Genomic DNA, 9,731 nt, shown 5'->3' with positions numbered 1-9,731 from the left:
TTTAGGCTGTCAAAATTGTACTGCAAATGTTTGTTTTGGTTTGATATTTATTATATTTTTTAGGCTGATATGTCAAAATTGTACTACTGTGGTAAACATTTGTTTTGGTTTACTATTTATTATTTTAAATTGATGTGTCAAAATTGCATTACTGTGCTAAATGTTTTATTGACTTTAAAAATATATGCAGATTAACAGGGTTGTTAATCTTTGTCCTCACACTATTGTTATTGTGCACTATTGTTATTTGTATTCTCACAATATTTGTACCTATAAACACATTTTTTTAAAAGTCTTCCAGTATTATTACATAACTGTAAATCACAAAATAAAAAGAGGGACAGTCAAAATAAGGCAGAAAATATATTATATAATTTCTATACTGTAAAAAAGGCTGTCAATTAGCACTTCTTTTTTAGGTTGATGTGTCAAAATTGTACTGCTGTTCTAAATTTTTTTATTGACGTTATATTTGTTAATAAAAAGGGTTCATCTTTGCACTCACATTGTTTTTGTGCCTATTTGTATGCTCACTATATTTGTAGTTGCAAAAACATAAAAATAAAAAAAAGTATTCCAGTATTACATAACCGTAAAACACACAATAAAAACAGGGACATTCAGAATAAGGCAGAAAATATAATTTTTTATACTGTAAAAAAAAAGTGTCAGTTAGCGCTGAGTTATTCATATATTTTGTTATGAAAATGCGCCAAGAAGATGGCTTGAAAAACACAAATCGTGTATTGTTGCAATGACTATTCACGTTTTATCAGTCAAAACATTTCGGCTTTTTTTATCCAGTGACAGCTGAATGCCTTTGTCCATATAAGGTATTTCCTGTAGCGTGCATCACAAGTTAGTACTTTTACGAGTCCGTTTTGGACTTTCTGCGAGAGAGCGCCCTCCGGCGTCCGGTATGAACGAAACATACATAACGTGAGAGTGTTTACGTTGGAGAGTGCCCAAATTAAAGTGTGGGGGACGAATTTACGTTTGATTAAAATGCGGGGGACAATCAAGTCAAGTCAAGTCAAGTCTGCTTTATTGTCAATTCTTCCACATGTACAGCACATACACACAGAGAATTGAAATTGCGTTACTCTCAGACCCTTGGTGCATACAGATAACATAAATACAGATAGGTACAGATTAAATACAAAATACAAAATACAACTATACAAATATACAAATAAGGTAAAATGTAAAAATATATCTATATATATAAAGCACAAGGCATTGATGATGATGACAATGATGATGACACGCGTGCACCAGCAGCGTCAAAACGGACCCATTCCAGGAATTCCATCCCTGGTCGGAGTGGGCCGCGAACTTGCGTCGCTGTGCATCTTCTAGGATATTTACCTCGACCAACAGGTGCCTGCCTTGGCGCAATGGATAACGCATTTGACTACAAATCAGAAGATTCTAGGTTTGACTCCTGGCTGGCTTGCTCTGTGATTACTTTTCTCAGGCTGTTTTTGTAGTTGTTGTTTTTTTTTTTTTCCAAAAGTCCAGAAGAAAAGACAAATCTCCAAGCACGTATCTTTTATTCCACAAAAGGTGTATGTTTTACACCCGTTCTAATGTCTACGGGAGATGCGCACATGCTTCGTCCCACAAGCACTCCGACAAGCTCGGTGATTAACGTGAAAATAAGCTCCAGACTGGCAGTCATTTGATTCTTGAATGAACAACTTCATCGCTACTTTGTAACTGCTTCACTACTTTGCAGGGTGTAATGCCATGTGGTTTTGATGTCATGGGCTTGCCCTTTTGTAGCCATATTGCTAACTGCCACCTGGACGTCGAGAATAAGTTGTGAACTAAATAAAACTGGACGAGCGAATAATCCGCAACTTATCCGATTAAAAACATGTCTCACTTTCATTGTTAATCTCACAATTTATAATTTTGGTAATTTTACAGACCGACGATAGGCTGTTTTTCCACTAGAGAACGGTTACCATGCGTGTTTTCGAATGCATGAAGTGGGTATTTTCTCCTGGACAAGACTTTATTTAACAGTTTGAGGTATCTATTCAGCAATCACAGGAATCTGCCAAAAAAACTGAATCCCCTGGGTGAGTCAAACAACAGATCCCTTGAATGCATGCATCATGATTTAATTCAGTAAACGATCCCTTGGGATAATTCTTGTTTTGCTAAATTATTCTCACATTGTTAAAGTCACACACCAAAACCTATAGGCCACAACAAAACCCTGCCCCCACACTGGCCACACGTATGGAAAGTGGCCCAGAAGTCTGTGGCCGGTTCATGGCAGTTTGTTTATGGTCTAGCAGTTAGGAATCCTGATTTTCACACAAGTGGCCTGTGTTTGACTCCTGGTATTGGAAGGTGGGCTCCTTTTTGCTTCCCTCCTAAAAAAGCCAGCATGTCTTCCTGCACCAGAAGGGATTTTTGGCCAGCAGTAGAGCTACAGAACCCTAAAAGGCTTAGGTTCTGTTTTAATCCCAGTGCCTTCGATATCTCAGCTGGTAGTGCGGAGGACTGTAGGTAGGAGTGTTGGCAATCCTTAGGTCGCCGGCTCGAAGGAGGTCTATTTTCAAATGCCCACCTTTTTTCTTGTTTGGCTGGGTTTCTCGAAGCTAAAAGCAGAGCTTCACTTCACAGCAATTCTGGCCTTTGTCACGTCGAAAACAAACAAGTCTGGTGCAATCGCGGTGCACTCCTGTTGGTGGACCAGTGGCGCAATGGATAACATGTCTGACTACGGATCAGAAGATTGTAGGTGCGACTCCTGGATAGCTCACTCTGTTTTTACTTTTATCAGGCGGTTTTTGTAGTTGTTTTTTTTTTTTTTTTTTTTTAAGTCCAGAAGAAAAGACAAATCTCCAAGCACGCATCTTTTAATCTACAAAAGGCGCATGTTGCACACCCGTTTTAATGTCTTCGGGAGATGCGCATATGCTTCGTGATTGCCAATCGTCCCACAAGCACTCCGACAAGCTCGGCGATTAATGTGGAAATAAGCTCCAGACTGGCAGTCATTTGATTCTTGAAAGAACAACTTCATTGCTACTTTGTAACTGCTTCACTACTTTGCAGGGTGTCATGCCATGTGGTTTTGTTGTCATGGGCTTGCCATTTTGTAGCCTTATTCCTAACTGCCACCTGGACATTGAGAATAAGTTGTGAACTAAATGAAACTGAACGAGCGAATAATCCGCAACTTATCTGATTAAAAACATGTCTCACTTTCATTGTTAATCTCACAATTTGTCATTTTTGTACCTTTACAGACCGACGATAGGCTGTTTTTTCCTCTAGAGAACTGTTACCATGCGTGTGTTTTTTTCGAATGCATAAAGTGGGTATTTTCTCCTGGACAAGACTTTATTTACCAGTTTGAGGTATCTATTCAGCAATCACAGGAATCAGCCAAAAAAACTGAGCCCCCTGGGTGAGTCAAACAACAGGTCCCTTGAATGCATGCATCATGATTTAATTCAGTAAACGATCCCTTCGGATAATTCTTGTTTTGCTAAATTATTCTCACATTGTTAAAGTCACACACCAAAACCCATAGGCCACTACAAAACCCTGCCCCCACACTGGCCACACATATGGAAAGTGGCCCAGAAGTCTGTGGCCGGTTCATGGCTGTTCCTCTATTGTCTAGCAGTTAGGATTCCTGATTTTCACACAAGTGTTCTGTGTTCGACTCCCGGTACGTGAAGGTGGACTCCTTTTTGCTTCCCTCCTAAAAAAGTCAGCACGTCTTCCTGCACCAGAAGTGATTTTTGGCCAGCAGTAGAGCTACAGAACCCTAATAGGTTGAAGTTCTGTTTTAATCCCAGTGCCTTCCATAGCTCAGCTTTTAGAGTGGAGGACTGTAGTTTGGAATGTTGGTAATCCTTAGGTCGCTGGTTCGACTCCGGCTCGAAGGTGGTCTATTTTCAAGTGCCCACATTTTTTCTTGTTTAGCTGGGTTTCTTGCAGCTGCAAGCAGTGTGTCACTTCACAGTCCACCATTGGAAGGCAAAAGTGCATTCGCTGACCGAGAACCGAACCCAGACCGTAGCGGTGAGAGCGCCGAATCCTAACCACTAGACCACCAGGGAAGAGTGATTTGGTTGCACTCCTGATAGTAGCATGAGAATAATTAGACAGCAATTCTAGCCTTTGTCACGTAGAAAACCAACAAGTCTGGTGCAATCGCGAGGCACTTCTTCCTAACTGCCACCTGGACATTGAGAATAAGTTGTGAATGAAATGAAACTGAACGAGCGAATAATCCGCAACTTATCCGATTAAAAATGTGTCTCACTTTCATTGTTAATCTCACAATTTGTAATTGTTGTACCTTGACAGACCGACGATAGTTTTTCCTCTAGAGAACGGTTATAGTGGTCCTATTCATTAAATGGCAAGTTTACACATGTCCCAATTGCAATTTATTGTATGGGAAAGCTTTAAGTGGTTAGTGGACAATCATCCCACTTACCTATTATAGTGATCCCATTCATTAAATGGCCAATGGACACATGTCCCACTTGCAATTTATTGTATGGGAACACTTTAAGGAATAAGTGGACACTCATCCAAATAATCTATTATAGTGATCCCATTCATTAAATGGCCAATGGACACATGTCCCACTTGTAATTTATCGTATGGGAACACTGTAAGTGGTTAGTGGGCAATCATCCCACTAACCTGTTATAGCTATTCCTTTCATAAAATGGCAAATTGACACATGTTCCACTTGCAATTTATTGTATGGGAACACTTTAAAGGGTAAGTGGACAATCATCCCACTATACTACTATAGCGATCCCATTCATTACATGGCAAATGGACACATGTCTCACTTGTAATTTATTGTATGGGAACACTTTAAGGGGTAAGTGGACAGTCATCCCAATAAACTACTATAGGTATCCCATTCAATAAATTACAAATGGACACAGAGCCCATTTGCAACTTATTGTATGGGGTCGGTTTAAAAAGTTGGTGGACAATAATCCTTCTAACCTATTATAGGGATCCCATTCAATAAACTGCAAATGGACACCGATCCCAATTGCAACTTATTGAATGGGAACGCTTTAAGTGGGTAGTTGACAATCATCCCATTAACCTATTATAGAGATCGCATTCATTAAATGGCAAATGGACACCTGTCCCACTTGCAATTTATTGTGAAAGAACACTTTAAGTGGTTAGTGGACTTTTGCCCACTTTAGTGGGTAATCTGAGAAATATTGGGTCTGTGGGATGGGGGCGTGGCTTGGCAGTCGTCAGCAGGGCATTTGCCCACTTTAGTGGGTAATCGGACAAATAGTGGGTTCGTGGGATGGGGTGTGTCCTGGGAGTGGTCAGCGGAGGTCACTGGAACATTTGGCCACTATAGTGGGTAATCGGAAAAATAGTTGGCTTGGGGGTGGTCAACGGGGGTCCGGGGTTCATTGCACACTTTAGTGGGTAATTGGACAAATAGTGAGTTCGTGGGATGGGGGTATGGCTTGGCAGTGGTCAGCAGTGGTCCGGGGGTCATTGCGCACTTTAGTGAGTAATTGGACAAATAGTGGGTTCGTGGGACGGGGGCGTGGCTTGGCAGTGGTCAGTGGGGGTCCGGGGGTCATTTGCCCACTTTAATGGGTCAGCTGACAAATAGTGAGTTTGTGGTATGGGGGGAATCAAGAAAGCGTCCACCCCTAGACTATATGAATGGCCCAGAAGCCCATTGCTATAATCCTGGATTGGGATGGTGGTGCTGCCACACAGTGGATGAAGGCAGTACTGCTTTTGGGGGCTTCAGACTTCAGGGGGCTCCCGTCGGGCCCCCAGTGGGGTCAGGTTTCCCAAAACCCACCCGGGGACATTGGGCGGCCGGGAAGTGTCGGCGGGGGGTGCCAGCCAGTCCGCCAAAATTTTGGGTGGGCAGGGCGCAGCGTCCAGGAACCCCCATACGCAAACCCAATGACTGTTTGGACATGTTTTAAAATGTTGTGCTTATTAAAGAACTCAAACATGCTTATGAGTTGAAACAAGAGTGAAGAAAAGAGAAACATCTCTCAGCCTTACTACTGCTGAGCAGAGCAGAGTCCCATGTCCAAGAACTGGCATACAATGAAAGAAGCGAAGGGCCTCAACCCAAAACCTCACCTGCCTTCGCCACACAACTCTTTTCAGCCAACAAAAGAAAACTGCCCATCCAAGCAGACCTTGGAGCTGCACGTGGGATGACCATCAAAGACCTCAACAAGCTGTCTAAAAACATCAGCAAGTTCAACCCGAACTCCACAAAGGGCCACAACATCCAGGCCTACCTGCGCGATATTGAGTTTAATCTAGAAATGAGACCTCAAATGACTGACAGAGACAGGTTATACCTCCTTAGAGCCAAGTCCAATCCTGAGGTACGAAACTTCCTAAATCGACAGCACAGTCAAAAAAAAAAGGATGGGTGGTCTCATGGAAGTATAAAGTCTTCCATGTAAGGTCGTTTTCCTTCTTTTGTTCATGCTCTTTTTGTTCTTTTCCTCTGGTAATGATGATGGCTGCCATCTTTTATTGGCTAATTTCTTCTAATGTTTGCTGATTTCATTCAGTGTTTCTGTAAATGAAACTTTTGGAGCTTTCCTCTTGTCGTACCACACTTTGCATCAACTTTCATGTTTTTTTTTGTTTTTGTTTTTTTACATGTGCTTTATTACAAATAATTGACTTGGCTTTCACAAGATTGTGATCCTGTATCAGAAGTGACTTTTGTGATCAAGTAAGTTCGCACCCATGAGAACTGTATCAGGGTAAGTACTCCCAAGGGACCTTTATTACACATTAAATTTGTTTTTCTGCACACACACACACATACAGACATAAAAAGGCAGCATAATTTGTCTTTGCTCTTCTTCTCTTTTTTTATGGTCATCGATTCTTGGCTATTTGATGTGTGCAATTGAAACGTCCGATTGACCAGACGTTTTGGACGTCTCGTTTGTTCCCCATGCTTGCTAATTGGAGTTGTACTGGCATGACTAGGAATAGCTGCCTGTTGGCAAAACTTGCTTTATCTTCCATTTCTGAAATCAGCTTCCTACTTTAATTAGGACTTTGCTGACTATCCTACACACCCTACAGTTAAGGCTAGTGGAGCCACGGCAGAAACAAATTTCGCAGAAATCGACGCACTTTAACACTTGTTTTTGCCACAGGTGCAGATTTAGGGATGCTCCTTGCGTTTAAAGCCATTTGAACAGGGATGCCCGTGGCTAGGCAGAGGATCAACGGTAGAGTGAGCTGGCTTGTTGGTCTAAGGGTATGATTCTCGCTTTGGGTGCGAGATGAGGCTTGGTCCTGAAGCTCTTCTGTCTCTTTAGTGTCATAGGCTATCAGAAAATTTTTGGCAAACTGGTAAGACGCCAAATCAGAACCAGGCCGTTTAGCTCAGTTGGTTAGAGCGTGGTGCTAATAATGCCATGGTCGGGTGTTTGATCCCCCTAAGGGCCAGTCTCTTTTGTTCTCTGGGATGTCAGCTCTGCTCTTCTCATACAGTGACGGGTGGTCTCATGGAAATCCCTGCTGGTTAGACCACTGGCTTATGTGGCTGAAATAGCTCAGTTGGGAGAGCGTTAAACTGAAGCTCTAAAGGTCCCGGGTTTCGGCAGATGCTCCCTGTCCTCGACTTTTGGTTGATGTGGGCCTGTGACCAAAATTCATTGTGAACCAACCCCACTGTCTAATTGGCTCCCCATAACACAACACTATCTGCCTTCCAAATGGCTGCCATTGAGAGAGTGGTGGTTCCATGGTGTAATGGTTAGGACTCTGGATTTTGAATCGAGTGCTACGAGTTCAAATCTCTTTGGAACCTGTGTACTTTCTTGCGGCAGGAAAAGCAAAAGAACACAAGCTTGGAGGTACTGCTGGTTACCCTATATGTGATTTAGTCTTTGCGGCAATGTGAGCAATTCTTCTCGAATCAAAACCATTTTTCTTTTTGTTCTTTAAATTTGGAGGAGCATTTTCGAGTGTCTATACCACCACCGGCTGACTTTGGCAAACAACACTTATTATATAAGCAAAAAACTGCCTAGCTTTATTATTTAGTGGCCACTAAAAATGTTGTTTGTCAAGCCAGCCCAAAGTGGCCCTCCACCCTCTGCTGCTTTCCAGTCCCTGTTCGGGCACCAAAAAGTGGTGGCTTCTGCCGATTGTAGCGTCTGGACCAATCAAACACACAATTTTTCATTTGATTTAACAAATCAGTTATTCATTAGATTAACAAATCGTCACAGTCCCCTCACCCAATAAACTGGGTGCCAGGATGTCTGCAACAACACCAGGCCCCCCCTGGTCCCCATGGCAACCACGACACCTTTGCTAGACCAGATACATTTACAACCTAATGGCATGTTGAGAATTACCCCTCTCCTTACAATTTCCATAGGAAAGACACAGTGCACAGTAGAAATGGACTCTTCTAATTAATCCATAGGAAAACCTTTCTTTGAATGAACACACATATCCTTCAGGGCATTGTGTATGTTGTCTTTGAGATTTTATACTGTTTTATGCAGGCTTATGATGGAACCACTCATTCCTGTCATCTTACCAATGAATGAATGAACGAATGATGCATTTATATAGCGCTTTATTGTGTATTGTTGTACACCCAAAGCACTTTACAATCATGTGGGGGGTCTCTCCTCAACCACCACCAGTGTGCAGCATCCACTTGGATGATGCGACGGCAGCCACAGGACAGCGGCGCCAGTGCGCTCACCACACACCAGCTACAGGTGGAGAGGAGAGAAAGTCATAGAGCCAATCAAGTGGTTGGGGATTATTAGGAGACCATGATTGACAAAGGCCAGGGGGGCAATTTGGCCAGGACACCGGGGTTACACCCCTACTCTTTACAAGAAGTGCCACGAGATTTTTAATGACCACAGAGAGTCAGGACCTCAGTTTAACGTCTCATCCAAAGGATGTAATCACAAAATGTTTAGTATCTATGAATTCGCCTTCTGATTATCTAAACGAGCGTGTATATTATATGTTGGTGCATAGGCAATATATTAGTGTCCTGAGAATTTTTAGTAATTTCGATTCAAGTTCCATATGCAAATTACCATGCTTCCACACAAAGGGTCATAAACTCCCCAGTATTTCCAAACTCCCACTTGGGATTCCAGCCTTTCTCATTGGACAAGCCCATCTTGAGAGGCGTGAATCTTCTCAGACCTTAAAGGCCTCACATCAGTGACCCGCCCCAGAGTCGGTGCTTTGGTTGAATTCTGAGAAGATGAAAATGTGAGCTACAATGCTCCAGGACACCCTAAGTTTTTTGCCAGGCCTTCGGCCTTGACATTTCCATTCACCAAGATTCTCTGACGCAAACTGGTTCTTTTTCATCAACCAACTTCAGCAAAGATCAATGTGAGCCTCTCTTTCAGACAGACGAGAAGTATTCAAACTTAGTTTTATTAATTGATACATTAAGTATCATAACGCACCTTTTTACAAAGGTTCTGATGTTTCCTTTAGGCTGTAAATCTGCTTAATATCAAATGGTTCCATAACTTCATATTTTTATTTCTCTGCTCTTTACTGCTTAAGCTTTAACCCTTTCCTATACCAACTGTATGCGTGTGTGTGTGTGTGTGTGTGTGTGTGTGCGTGTTTCTGTATGTTAGACCAGTTTAAGTGTTCATGTGTATGTTAGACCAGTTTAAGTGTTTATGTAGTATGTTAGA

General features: G+C 42.2%; 1 non-coding gene across 1 annotated transcript; it reads left to right on the top strand.

Annotated features, from left to right (window-relative positions):
* The first annotated feature begins 7,408 nt into the window (after positions 1-7,408).
* Positions 7,409-7,482, top strand: trnai-aau (transfer RNA isoleucine (anticodon AAU)). The gene has a single exon. It is a non-coding gene; the product is annotated as a tRNA-Ile (tRNA).
* The last annotated feature ends 2,249 nt before the right edge of the window (positions 7,483-9,731 follow it).

This window comes from Sinocyclocheilus grahami, unplaced genomic scaffold, assembly GCF_001515645.1.
Source record: "Sinocyclocheilus grahami isolate Dianchi unplaced genomic scaffold, SAMN03320097.WGS_v1.1 scaffold907.1, whole genome shotgun sequence".
In the NCBI taxonomy this organism is placed as follows: Eukaryota; Metazoa; Chordata; class Actinopteri; order Cypriniformes; family Cyprinidae; genus Sinocyclocheilus; species Sinocyclocheilus grahami.
This window is presented reverse-complemented; position numbering and strand designations above follow the sequence as displayed.